Consider the following 12,365-nt stretch of genomic DNA (forward strand, 5'->3'; position numbering starts at 1 on the left):
CCCTCCCACTGACCCTCTTTCCTTTGTGTAAAGCTGCGTGTATTTATCTGTGAGCTTGTTTTGGTAATTCCTGTCTCCTGATCTGCAAGCACGTGAGGGCAGGAGCTCTGTTTTGTTCCAGCTCCTTTCCCGGACGCACAGCAGCCATGTGTCTGTTTGCTGCTGCTGCGTCCCCGATTACTACACACTTAGCGGCGTAAAACAATGCATCTGGAGCTCCTGGCCTGTGGCGAGAAGTCCAGGCTGGCTCCAGCGGGTTCTCCGCTCAGTGTCCCCCAAGGCTGATGTCAAGGTGTCTCTGCCAGGTCGGACACTTATGGGGGCTCAGAGGGGAGCGTCCGTCCTGGCTCATGCACGTTGTCGGCAGAATCCAGTTCCGTGTAGTTGTTGGGATCAGGTGTCCAGGTCTTTGGGGACTGTCATCTTGGGTCACCCTCAGCAACTAGAGCCCCGCCTCTGGACCCTGCAGGTAAACCATCCATCTCTGCAGCCTACGGTGCTGCTTCCCATCGTTCGGTGCTTGCATGAGAGTCTCTCTGCTCTCACCTCTGCTATCAGCTGGGGAAACTCTCTGCCTTCAAAAGGCTAATGTGATTGGATTCAACAGTCCCATGTGACATAATCACAAGGGATACCTCATCATCTTTACAGGCTTTTAAGGATTATACACGGGTGAGAATTATTGGGGCCATTCTTAGAATTCTGCCTAACGTGGGAATGAAATGACTATTGGGTGGGTGGATGGATGCATGGATGGCTGGGTGGATGGATAGATGGACAAGTGGTTGGGTGAGTGGGTGGTGGATTGATGGATGTGTGATAGGTGAGTGGGTAGAGAGAGGGAGGGATGAATGGATGAGTGGATGGATCGAAGGAGGGAGGGAGGGATGGGTAAGTGGATGAGCGGATGGATGGAGGGATGTGTGGCTGCATGGATGGGTGGTGGGTGAGTGGGTGGACAGGTGGATGGACAGGGGGATGGAAATGCATAGGATCTTATCACTGTGCAAAGTATTCCTGGGGTCGTTTTTCAAACAGTCTAACAGCCACAGTAACAAAAGCCCTGATGGATGGCTGGTCACTGAACCAGTGCTAAGAGCCTGTATCACATGCACCTCGGCAGTACTGGAGGGAGCCCCAACAATATGCTCCACTCTGCAGCTGAGACACCTAGGACTTGAAAAGATGAACTCACGTGCTCAAGGCCACAGAGTAGGTGGTAGAACCAAGAACCAAAGTCAACTGGATTTGACTCACCCAACCTTGAGTCTCCCAGTCTGAATTCTGTGTGATTCTAGCAGCGTCTGCTGAGCCCCACTGTGTAAAATAGATGTAGAAGCAGGAATACTTTTCTTTCAGCTGATTTACTCCCCAGTGAAAAGCAGCTCTGTGTTCCTGTGATGCCACTTCCTTGGGAGAAATCTCGTAGCCTCTCCGGGCCTGGTCATGGCCGGTACAGAGCTACCGTGACGATGGGCAGAAGCTGCTCATGGCACAGGACCTACGTGGAAAGTGGGCTTTTTTCGTGATCTCTCATCGTGTCTCCAGCTGTGTTTGGGAAGCGGGCTTCTGACAACGTGGGTGTCTACGAAGTGCAGACTCCCAGGGGAGCCCGGCCCAGCCCTCGCGGGTGGTTCACCGCACACACAGGCTGCCTGTCCCGTGACCTGCTCCTGCTGTGGGAGGGCTCGACGGGTGAGCTATTTAGAGCAGATAAAAACTATATGTTCTCGGTACACAAAGGAGGCATTCGTGCGAGATGGGTGGGTTGATAAGATTCGTTGGTGGAAAAGTTTGAAAGAAATCTGTGCGGGTAGCCTGGAGGGCGGCTGCATGCCTCTCATAGATGCAGAATTTCTGCCATAGCACATCCACAGCCACAACCATGGCCTTTTTGTTTCCTTCGCCCTCCCCGGTGACCCCAAGCACAGTGAGCCAGGGACAGAAGTGCTCCACAAACAAGGAGGGTCCTCTTCAGCCCTAGCCTACACTCGCAAATTCCATGGCTCCGCCCGCCCTGGCCACCCCCCACCATCCCCCCGGGTCCTCTGCAGAGAGGGGCCCAGCCACCAGGTCAGGGACGTGCAGGGACTCCCAGTGCCCCTTCCTTAAGCCGACGGTCAGCCAAAGCATGGGCATGGGGCTCCTGCCCCGCCCTTTACTCCTTTGGATGGCATGCTTGTCACGGTCTGTTTATCTTATTTTCTATTTTTTAAAATATTTTATTTATTTATTTGAGAGAGAAAGAACATGAGCAGGGGGAAGGGGCAGGGGGACAAGCAGGCTGCAAAGTGAGGAGAGGCCCTGATGCAGGAATTGATCCAGGACCCTGAGTCATGACCTGACCCGAAGGCAGATGCTTAACTGACCGAGCCACCCTGGTGCCCCATGTCACCGTCTTCTTCCAATGAGGTTCTGTCCAAGCCTGGTTTGGGGCGTGGGGATACAAGGCACCCCCTCGCAGGAAGGGGGCCCCCACCTGTCTCCATCTCTAAAATTGGAGTTGGGGACACGGGCAGAGGCACTGGTTCCCAGGTGGCTATCCCTGCAACAGAGCCTACAGGCCCCTCCCTGCTGCCTGCCCTTGGCTTCTCCATGGGGGCGCTTGACTCGAGTTCAGTCAGAGCCTGACAGAGCCACACACTTGGTGGCCAGTGTGGCACCTCCGGCCCCCGCCATGATGGGCACTGGTTGATGGGTCACACACGCACCTGGCAAGATGCTGCTTCTTCTTCTGGGATGTATCTTATTAGTGGGACAGGATGCTTTTCTGTCAAATGACACATCTGCAAGCCCAGTGTTAAGAACTTCACTTAGAAAGTGGGGTGCTGGGATCCCTGGGTGGCTCAGAGGTTTAGTGCCTGCTTTCCGCCCAGGGCATGATCCTGGAGTCCCAGGATTGAGTCCCACATCAGGATCCCTGCAGGGAACCTGCTTCTCCCTCTGCCTGTGTCTCTGCCTCTCTCCCTCTCTCTGTGTCTTTCATGAATAAATAATAAAATAAAATTAAAAAAGAAAGAAAGAAAGTAAGGTGCTTCTGGCCAGAGATGGAGACAGAGGCACTTTGCCTGCACCTCCTTGTTCCCACGCCACCCCCTGCATCCGCAGCTCATGTTTTCAGACCTTAGGTGAGGGAGCAGGGCCCCCCCTTCCCCTGGCGGCCTGGTCCTGCTTGGAGGTGGTTCAGGGTGGGCCAGGCAGCCAGGCCTGCAGTTGTTATCTCCAGTGTCTGCTGTGAAGCACACCCCCCCATTAAGAATTGCATTCCCTTTGCACACTGGCTGGTTTTTATTTTTGCACTTGGTTATAGCAGGTCTGAGGAGCTTTAATTATGCTTCTCTACTGTCAGAATGCTTTTATCTTAAACAGTCCTCAGAAAGACTCCCAGGAGAGTCTATAATCTAGACTCTGGTGGTGGGACCCGGGGTGGGGGTGGGGGTCCCTGCCCCCACTGCAGAGGCCCCCGCACCTTCAGGCCCAGAGTGACGAGGCAAAAAAAAAAATTAAAAACAAGCAACAACAATAAAAAAAAAGAAAAGCCTCCCTTACAGAAAAGCACACTGGACCTTTTGTTCCGATAGTATGTGACTAATTTAATACCTTTAGGGAAAATGAGAATCTGGCCCAGCCTCAGGTCTAAACAAAGGTAACAGGCTCTGCCTCCTGTTTCTTGGGGTCTCCTGGAATCTCTGCGCCGGGGAATCGAGCGTGTTCCTGCCGAAGGAGCTGGCGCAGGTGGGCAGCCCCGGGGAGGACCGGCTCGGAGGCCGGAGGCCCGAGTCCGCGGCAGGTGCGCAGGCACGCTCTGGGGGTCGCGTGCTCACCGGCAGAGCTGCCTCCCGTAAACCCTGAAGGGCAGACCGCACCATCGGCCCTCTGGCAGAAGCGACTTGAGAATCAGAATTTAGGAAGACTTCGGGGTGGGGGGTGGAGAGTTCATGTTCTCTTATTTCAGTTTCGAGCCCTGGGCTGCAGGAGACGGTACCACCTTCTGGCGGCGGTTCGGTTCGGCAGTGGGAGCCGAGGGCCTGAAGCGTCAGGGGACTTTCCTTGGGCTCTTGCAGCCCTGTCCGCATCTCAAGATCTTCCTGACTCTAGAGAACGGCGCGGGGCTCCGGCTCGCTCGCCCATGGGACGGGAGCTGCGGTGTGCACGGCCTTGCCTGACCACGTCCACCTGTCCCGGTGAGAGAGGGCCCGAGATAGGGCCAGTCGTGGTATTCTAGATGGTACCATGGCTCCAGTGTCTTGGTAATCTTGAAGATACCACAAGATGAAAATATATGGGGGGGTGGGGGTGGGAAATGTAAGTTAGAGCGTGAGTTAAAAAACAACCAAAGACCAAATAATTGAAGATTTCCTCCATTTTGTGGATTCATGCTGCTTGCTGCCTTGAGTTAGAAGCTAAGGATGAATCTGAACAATTAGGAAAAACAGGGTACACTGGTGCCTTGGGATATCTGGGCTTATTTTTGGATAATACTTCCTAAAGGGACTGTAAGCTAGAAAAACCGGATTGCAGATCGCTCAGGAGAAAACGGTTCAGCGCACCAGGACAACAGCGCTTACAGCTCCTCTGAATTGTGCCATTGTACATTTAGATGAAAGTCACCAAGTGTCCCAGCGCCAGCATCCCCATCACTGTGCGGATGCCCCGTCCAGCCCAGGGAGGTGACTGACTGCCCCGTCTAGGACTTTGTCCGTGCACGGTCCCTTCTGCCGCCAGCACCAGACAATGCTGCAAGTGGGGGTCCCCGAGGTGCACGATCCAGGGGGAGACAGGGCGGGGCTGCGAGCCGTTTGTGAGCCTCTGGCTGGTGCCTGGGCACCTAGGAACACTCATTTCTAGCCGCTTGTACTTTAGCTCTCAGAGCCCCACCATTTCCTTATACAGTCGTCTACACCGTGGGCCCTAGACAATATTCAGAGGCAGTGATTCTGGGGGTCTCCTATGGGGCCTCGGAGATTGTGTCCGGGTCTGTGGTATATGAGGCCCATCACAAGGAAGTGGCATGGATGGTAAGCTGGGAAACCATGTTTTTGAACCAGGAAAAATCCTAGTTCCTTGGGTGAAAAATCCCAATGATAGAGGACAGACTCATCAAATCAGTTCCGTTGGGACTTTGTGGGGTTCAGGGCCATTGATGGGATCTTGAAACAACTCAAACAAACTAGATTTGTACTCTAGGTTTTGAACCCAACTAGATGTGCCCCTGGAATAGATGCTGTGAAAGCCAAGATTTTGATGAGTGACACCAGTCTGATCCCTCAAAATGAAGAACAAATTTTTATTTTCTGCCCAAGGATTTGAGGATGTCACATAGAAAGAATATATGTGGAAAGGGGTTCACAAAAATCCCTCTGTGGGGGTATTTTAGTAGCTGGCAGCAGAATGACAATGATGAGTCCAAAGTAGAAGCGGTGCCATGTGTGGGGTTTGGAGCCTTTGCAGGGGCAGGAGGAGCTGGATCGGAGTCTCAGGCATGTTCAAGACCCAGGGCCTCCTCATGCTTTCCCAGCCTTGACCTCGCCAGGAGGTCCCTCAGCAGAGCTGGACATCAGGGCCTCCATTTGGGGTGGGCCTGGGACACACAGGAGTGCCAAGAAGTGACCCAAAGGCATTCCACAGCCCCTTCTTCTGAGATGACACCTTTCTTGTTCTCTTGATACCAAATCCCTTTTCTTTCTTTAGTGAAATTGTGAGCTCGTTATACTGTGGGTGTGTGTTTTCTCTTAATATGCCAGCAAGGTAACAACTTGCCCAAGTCCCAAGACCGAAATGTGAAGGCCCATTCCTTCCGCCCATAGCGTTCACTATTTCCCCGGCCCGTGAAGTGTGGACACCCATTGAGACGGGAATAGCGCATGTGAATAAATTAAACCAACAGCGATGACTTGGGTGGGCTAAGTGTCTGCTGCACGTGTTTAGGTGTAATATTGGCAAAACCCCTAATTGGCTGAGTGATGTTCATTTTTCATTGTTTCCATCTCATTGGAGATTTGACCGGCCGTGAATTTGAAATTTTATTAAATGGCCTGGGTGAATCGCTGATCCCTTTGGTGTAGCGTTTTGAGATTTCCACTCATAGAAGAAAACATTATAGAGTTTGCACTGTCCCATCTTATCAGTAGAAGATTCTTATTTAATTAAATATAATAGAATGACTTGCATTCACACAGGTGATTTCTGGATCATGCTTTATTCTGCTTTGGTGAGCAGTGTAGTCATGCTCTGAGTAACTAAATAAATACTATTATTTGTGTTGACCTGAGAGCCTCTGGCATTGGAAGAAAAGCGCAGACCCAGGGGGCAAGCCGAGGCCGTGCCCACAACGACCTCACCCACAGACTCAGCACACTATACAGCAGCATCTCAAGTCCACCCAGAGAGGCAGAAAGTGCTGGGTCCCAGTCCCAGCAACGACATTTCCACAGGCAAGAAGCAGACCCGCACTGCAGCGGGCTCAGGATGCTCTGGGTCTTCCAGGTTGGGCTCTCCTCCCAGTGACCATGCATGGTGAGTGGAGGTGAGGGGGAACAGTGCACGCAGTGCTGTCGTGAAGAGGTGAACCTAGCTATCTGGACAGAGACCAACTCACTCCACTGACCTGTTTTAAAAAAAGCAGAACCAGGTGCTAGGTGCTATCCTCTGCATTCTTATTTATTGGGTCTGGACTGTGGCTTGACATCCATATTTTTCTCATGGACAAGCACACATACACACGCACACACACAGAGGTGATTTTGATGGAAGTTATTCATGAAATTTGAGTTCCATGGGTGTAGTGGCCTAGAGCAAAAGATATATGCTCTACATTAAAAGTAGTAATAAAGGGGCCCCCAGGTGGCTCCAGTGGTGGAGCGTCTGCCTTCAGCTCAGGTCATGACCTCAGGGTCCTGGGATCGAGCCCCACATTGGGCTCCCTGCTCAGCGGAGTGTCTGCTTCTCCCTCTCCCTCTGCCCCTCCCTCCCCCTGATGGAGATCTCTCTCTCTCTCTCTCTCTCTCTCACTCACTCCTTCAAATAAATAAAATATTAAAAAAAAATAAATAAAAATAAAAAGTAGTAATATTTAAATATAGAACAGTCATCACTTTGTCATGACATTATTTGAGACAATCTTAGGAGTATTTGGGGTGTGTCATATTCTGGGTACAGGTTGGGGAGTTTTCTGAACAAGCATAGAGACTACATTCTGGGCTTCTAAACCCTCAGGGGTGATACTTCTTGCCAGAGTGGCAATACAGTGTTCAGGATTCCTGAACTCAACTTTTTTGGGGTGTTTAACAGTCATTACCATGTTCTGCAGGTGTGGGTGAGCGGGGGCACGTGTGTAAGGACACAGCCCCTCCCACCTGCAGAGCACCTGGGCCCATGGGCACATCTTGGTCTCTTGATTGCAAGTGCAGGTCCTGGCTGAACTCTGGGCTCAGGGCAGGCGGCTTTTTCCTCATCAGTCCCTCTCTGTTAAGCAGCTGTGATCCACACGTGGTGTAGCCGCCAATTATCTGCAGTGAAATTTTACCCTTGGATGCAAATGCCTAGCTGCAGCTAAAGCCAGTCAGGGCAGGAGAAGACGGGCCACGAGGCACCCAGAGCTGCGATGTGCCGATTGCAGACCTGGACTGACATCAACTCCTCCGTTGATTCCTATTTAACTTTTCTATATCAGTTTCCTCTGTATGAACAGAGGGGCTCCTAGAATGATCCGCTTCTAGGGTTGTCGATAATGCATGCAGAGCACCCAGCATGCAGGCAGCAAGGGCCTCTGCTCCGGGCTCTGTGTGGCCAGCTGTGGGACGGGGTGGGGGCACTGAGTAGGAGCTCAGCCTGCCATATCCTAGCACGTGCCGCTGAGAGGGGCCTTGCGAGATTTAAGGCAAGAACGTGGCTGCGTCTCCCCGTGCCGGGGCAGACACTCCAGTCAGGGACCTGCCTAGGGCCGCCAGCTAGTTAGAGACCAGTTCAGACTGGTCTCTGGGGCTCCTCTCTGCTGTGCCTCGCAGACCTCTGACCGTCCTTGGCTCTGACTCTGGATGCAGCTGGTCAGGTGCCCCTCAGCGGTCAGTTGCCCTCCAGCGGTAAGGTGCTCTCCCCGAGGTCAGGTGCTCCCCCTGAGGTCAGGTGCTCTCCCTGAGGTAGGTGCCCTCCCCGAGGTCAGGTGCTCCCCCTGAGGTCGGGTGCTCTCCCCGAGGTCAGGTGCCCCTCAGCGGTCAGTTGCCCTCCAGCGGTAAGGTGCTCTCCCCGAGGTCAAGTGCTCCCCCTGAGGTCAGGTGCTCTCCCTGAGGTAGGTGCCCTCCCCGAGGTCAGGTGCTCTCCCTGAGGTCAGGTGCCCTCCCCGAGGTCAGGTGCTCTCCCTGAGGTCAGGTGCTCTCCAATGGATCACAGAGCACAAGTGGACAACATGGCTTGTCAGGTCAGTCCCACTCAACGAGCTGCAGTCATTATGAGCACCCAGGCCTAACACTTGAACTTGGACTTGGAGTTTGTGAAAGAACAAGCAGGGAGACTCCATTGTGTATTCTGGTAGCTCAGAGCCATGTCAACTGATTAAATCTAGAATATTACAAAATGTCTCATAACCAGAAAGAATTTGATTATCCGACTGAAATCCGTTTCTAAGCCAGAGCTCCTTAGACCTGATGTAGAGCCCTCCAGGACTGAAGGGAAGTCTTCACTTAAAAATAAGAATATCAAAAGCAATTTAACAGCTGCCATGCCAACAGCTAAGTTCTTCTAGCAAAGAAGGGGCAGGAGGGCAGGCGGAGACCGGGCGTCTACTGTGTCCCTCTGGAGGAATGGCCCAGCCGACATCGGCGTGTCAGTGATCGGACGGTTGTGCCGGGCGCCTGTGCAGACTCACTGTGGGGTGAGGTAGAGGCCAAGCTCGGCTGGACCCCTCAGACTCACGGCCGCGCTGTGCCGCTGACCACCCTGGAGCTGCGTCCCAGAAGCTCAGCGCAGGTGCCCAGCACAGGCCTGCGGGTTAGGACATGGACCAGGGGGGCCGGCAAGCCCGTCCTGGGTGTGCATGGCACTGAGGCCCGGACTGGGGGCCTGGACTGTGCCCGCCCTTCCAGCAGCAGTGGGTAAATGGAATCCCAAGAGAGGAGCTGGGCTCTACAGGACCAGCAATGGCGATGTAGCAAGACCCCAGCACAAAGTGGCCAAAAAAGAAAAGAAAAAGGAAGAAGGTGGTTGTGGTTGGTCACATAAGAAAGACTCCCAGGGGCAAAGCCACAGGCATTGGGACACCCCGCCTGCCGGGGACCGAGTGGGTGGGAAGGGGCCTGACTCCCAGGGGTAGGATGGGGGACCGCCTGGCTTAGGTCTGCATCTGTGAGCTCCCTCAACAGTAGACATGGTGCCCCCCAGTGTCATCCTCTGATTTGGGGGTGTCTCTGCCCCAGGAGCCACTCTCGAGGGAATGACGTCTCTGTTCCGCAGAGATGTCCCAGGAAGCCATTCCGCGATTTCCACAGCATCGTTTTCAGAAGTTCAGCTTATTTCCCACCAAAGTTCTCTAGAGGTTGTTCTAGCAATTAGATGGAGGTGAGCCTTTCTTTTTTTTTTTTTTTTAAGAAGTTTTATCACAAATTCCTGTAGAATTTGAACCATAACCGAGCATTATAAGTGCATGTTCTGGCCAGAACCAGGTCCATGCCTCACAAATTGTGTGCTGAATGCTATGCTCCACAATTACTGTCTAAATAGAAACTCCACATTGGGCTTTAATTTGGTGAAAGCTGATATTAATTGACAAATTAAAACTGCGCTTGTCGCTACCAAAAAGGCTGCACATTCACAGATTCCGACCTCTCCCCATGCCCCTGTGTGCTCAGAGGAGCTACTTTCAGGACACGGATGCCCTTCTCCCTGTCTCACAAACAGCCCTATTCAAGGACACAAAGCCCAACTGTTATACAAATATTAGTATTCAGATGCGCTTGTGTTTTGTTAATGCGTTTAATTTTGTACAATATAGCTTGTGTTTCTCTTCCACATTTGCATTAATTGATATTAGCCACAGAATATAAAGCACAGCTAGAAAATCAGCCTCTATTTCTTTGTCAACGTATAAATTAGCAGCACATCCCTGCAAAAATCCACGGTTTTCTGCTGGCCATGGTGTTCTTCACATTGCATCTTCCTGTCGCCCCGATGCCGTGAGACATTTGGTAGACACACTCTAAGTAATGTGTTCTTAAGGAGTTGGATTCCGTCAGCGGTCAGGGAGGACGTGCCACGCGCTAAGTGATGTATTCCTAAAGCATTAGGCGTAGCCACCAACTGCTGTCTCCTCGGGGCCTAAATGAGGTCACGGTGACCCCGGGTGCCAGGTGTCCCTGCCATGCACTTTGTCCCTGGCGGGCACTGAGGACATATGCTGGAGTGACTCACTCCACCTTGGAGACGCAAGTGAAGGTGCTGTCTGCCTAAAGAGTGTCATTCGGGGGGCAGCCTCCTGACCACTGCGGTTCCATCAAAAGAGCATGAAGTCTTTGGCCCTTTGCTCCTGACGTGTTAGCAAAAGCGTGTGTTGTAGAGACATGCACTTCGAGAACACGTGTGACACCCGCCGCACCGCAGCTCTGTGGCCTCACCTCTCTCTCCCGTGGCCTGCAGCCCCACCCACCTGGGTCCACCTGCAGGTCTCTCCTGGGCGCCCTTCCTGGGCTCTGAGGCCTGTGCCATGTTGACCGGGCCCCTGGGCCTCCCTGGCCTCTCGTTCCCCCCACCCCTGTCCCCGCTGCTGACCTCACACTGGCCTCTCCTTCACACCAGGCCCTCCAGCTCCAGACCTTTCTACTTCTCCCTGCCAGACCCGCGCTGGGTGCCCGCCCCTTGGCAGAGGCCCTCAGCTCCGCCCCAGTGTGTACGTTGACCCCTCACGCCATCCCTCAGGGGCCCCTGAAGCCCCTTATCCTGCTCTGTTGTCTTTTCTATCACAGGTTGATAGGAAATTATACATAGTAGTTGTGTCCTGTGGCTGCAACTACAAAGTACCACAACCTGGGTGATTTAAAACAACAGGAATTTCTTCTCTCAAAGTCTGGAGGCCGGGAATCTGAAACCAAGGTGTCAGCAGGGCTGTGCTCTCGCCACCAGCTCTAGGGGAGGACCTGTGCCCTGTCTCTTACCTTCGGGTGTTCCCACGTCACTCCCGTCCCTGCCACCATCCCAAGGTCCCTTCCCTGTGTGTCTGCGTCTGTATCTTTTTATATCCCTTTTGTTTTTTTTTTTTTTAATTTTTTTTATTTATTTATGATAGTCACAGAGAGAGAGAGAGAGGCACAGAGACACAGGCAGAGGGAGAAGCAGGCTCCATGCACCGGGAGCCCGACGTGGGATTCGATCCCGGGTCTCCAGGATTGCGCCCTGGGCCAAAGGCAGGCGCCAAACCGCTGCGCCACCCAGGGATCCCTTTATATCCCTTTTGTATCTCCCTCTTTTTATACAGACACCAGCCAGTCACTTGGTTAGGCCCACCCTCAGCCAGGACGACCTCATCTTACCTGGATTATATCCACAAAAGATCCTATTTCCAAATAAGTTTACATTCACAGGGACTGAGACTTAGGATGGGGACCTGCCTTTTTGGGGGATACTTCATTTCCTAATATTCATTTCCATTAATGTTTATGAGACAAGGACCACATCTTTTTCATCACTGCAGCCCAAACATTTAGCTCAGTATATGATGGTTATTAAGTGCTCCATAAATAATGAATGGGTGGCCAGGTGGATGGATGGGTGGCTGAGTTGGTGGTTGGGTGTGTGAGTGGATGGTTGGGTGGGTGGATGGATGGTTGGACTGTTGGGTGGGTGGTTGGCTGGGGGTGGGTGGATAGATGATTGGACAGCTGGGTGAGTGGGTAGTTGGGCAGGTGGATGGATGGTTGGGGGGCTGGGTGGGTGGGCGGGCAGATGGATGGGTGATTGGGTGGGTAGGTGGAAAGATGTGCAGCTGACTGGGTGGAGGGTTAGCTGGGTGGACAGGTCAGTGACTGGATCAGTAGCTGGATTGGTAGGTAGGTGGCTCAGCAGATAAATGGGCAAGTGGGTGCTGTTGCTGGTAAATGTCAGTGAACAGATTGGTGCTGGTTGGGTGGATGGATGGATGGATGGATGGATGATATTAGAGGAAAGCATGAGTAAACCCACATTTTCTATAGATATGTAATGAAGGGGGGAGTGAAGTAGGGTGGACATACCCTCAAACCTAACTTGTAACTTGAGAGCAAAATGGGTGTGTTGCCATTCTGGAAGGAAATGCGGTATTTTCCCGTACATGTGTGAAAGCTGGGAGAAGGTCATATGGCTCACAGAATACGCCATTCCCACTTCACACTTTGTAACTGGGG

The 12,365-nt window shown here is 52.6% G+C and overlaps 1 protein-coding gene across 4 annotated transcripts in view; it reads left to right on the plus strand.

Moving 5' to 3' along the window:
* Window positions 1–12,365, plus strand: part of MBP (myelin basic protein) — a 93,330-nt gene that overhangs the window by 47,009 nt on the left and 33,956 nt on the right. The window lies entirely within an intron of this gene.

This window comes from Canis aureus, chromosome 1 (genome assembly GCF_053574225.1).
Source record: "Canis aureus isolate CA01 chromosome 1, VMU_Caureus_v.1.0, whole genome shotgun sequence".
In the NCBI taxonomy this organism is placed as follows: domain Eukaryota; kingdom Metazoa; phylum Chordata; class Mammalia; order Carnivora; family Canidae; genus Canis; species Canis aureus.